Source organism: Cervus elaphus, chromosome 11 (assembly GCF_910594005.1).
Source record: "Cervus elaphus chromosome 11, mCerEla1.1, whole genome shotgun sequence".
Lineage (NCBI taxonomy): Eukaryota > Metazoa > Chordata > Mammalia > Artiodactyla > Cervidae > Cervus > Cervus elaphus.
The window spans coordinates 38136324-38138251 of NC_057825.1; the positions used below are offsets into that span (position 1 = coordinate 38136324).

The 1928-nt window shown below is 35.6% G+C and overlaps 1 non-coding gene across 1 annotated transcript; it reads left to right on the forward strand.

Annotated features, from left to right (window-relative positions):
* Positions 1-1559: 1559 nt before the first annotated feature.
* TRNAC-GCA lies at positions 1560-1631 on the forward strand. The gene has a single exon. It is a non-coding gene; the product is annotated as a tRNA-Cys (tRNA).
* The last annotated feature ends 297 nt before the right edge of the window (positions 1632-1928 follow it).

Here is a 1928-nt window from a genome sequence, read left to right on the forward strand (position 1 = left end):
ATTTTCCTCCGTATTTCTAACTGGTTTGCTTGCACTGCTATTTTTGATTATTCATTTTCTGTTGTTGCTGTTCAGTCACTCAGTCGTGTCCTGCTCCTTGCAACTCTGAACTGCAGCCCACCAGGCTTCCTTGTCCTTCACTATCTCCCAGTTTTCCCAAACTCAAGTCCATTGAGTCGATGATGCCATCCAACCATCTCATCCTCTGTCACCCCCTTCTCTTCCTGCCCTCAGTTTTTCTCAGCATCAGGGTCTTTTCCAAAGAAAATAATTAAAAACAACTAAAATGAATTTTCATGGTTTATCTATTTGTTGATTCAAAAGTTAAAAAATTCATAATAAAATTTATGGCTATGTAATGTTTTAATTGCATATCCAATTTAATTGCATTTTTATTACATTTCACTTTTTGTTCAGTTTTTATTTTTTCCTGGAATTTTTAACTGCCTTTCTTTTTCTCTTGCATTGTCTACCTGAATTATAAGCTTAAGTTTCTAACTAAGAGTAAATTACATTAGTTATAGCTATTAATGTATTGATCTTAAAAACAGAGGAAAAATTACAGATGATAAGCTGAGGAGTGTAAGTGGACGAGAGAGGTACATGAGAAAGAAGAGAAATAAATATATACAGATTTTTTTCCTTGATTTTTATTCTCTGGTGGTTTCTGCTGATTAGCTTTAGTCTGGATTGACTGCTCTTTCATTGTGCTGAACAGTTTTTATTCTGCAACCTTAAATTCTTGGGTTGAATTTGTTGTTTCCAGAATCCTGTGTCTTCCTCTTTCTTATTTTACTCTCTTATTTTGCTGGAATATATCCTCAAGTATATCTATGAAAAAGAAGTAAATTTTTCTTTTCTTAGAAAGAAAATCATCTTTGTCTAATTTTATGTTAGATTGATAGGGTATACAATTCTCTGTTTCAACTAGGGTTTTATCAGAAATTTGAAGGCTCTGTCTGTTCTAGTGTTTTCTGGAATTCAGTATTTCTGATGCAATGTCTGAGGTCAGTTTGGTTCTGGTTCCCCTGTAGACAATTTTATTTTTCCTTTCTGGAAGCTTCTGGGATATTTTTCTTTATCCTTGGTGGTCTTGAACATATGTTTCTCTCATTTTCTCTTTCTGTCTTTCTCTTTTTTTGTGCAATGCAGTTGGTTGACCTTTCAATCTAAAGACTTGTATCTTTCACTTCTGGGATTTGGAGGTATTATTTGAAAAATAAAGATTCTGTTCTCTCTCTCTCTCTCTCTCTCTTTTCTTTTTTTCCCCTGGGACTTCTACAAGTCAGATGAATTAATCCTATATTTCTCTTACCTTCTTTCTTTCTTTTAAAAGTTATTTTATATTCTTTTTGTTTTTATTTATTTATTTATCTTATTTTTTGGCCATGCAGCATGTAGGATTTTAGTTCTCCGACCAGGGGTCAAACCCATGCCCTCAGCATTGGAAGTGTGAAGTGTTAACCATGGGACCACCAGGGAAGTCTCTCTTATCTTCATTCTTTTATTTTATATTTTCTTTTCTTTTTTTATTCTCTTTGTTAGGAGATTCTCTTGCTTCCCTGCTAGCTCAGGTGGTAAAGAATCTGCCTGCAATGCAGGAGGCCCAGGTTCAATCCCTGGGTGGGGAAGATCCCCTGGAGAAGGGAATGGCAATCCACTCCAGTATTCTTAACTGGAAAATTCCATGGAAAGAGGAGCCTGGAGGGCATGGACAGAGGAGCCTGGTGGGCTACAGTCTATTGGGTTGCAAACAGTTGGACATGACTGAGCAACTAATATACACACACACATACACACACAGGAGATTCTTTTAGGTTTATTTCCCAATCATTCTGATAATTAAAAATTTATTTTTGGATTGTTCCTTTTAATTGTAGTACTGAATCTCACTGGGCTTCCCAAGAGGTGCTAGTGGTAAAGAATCT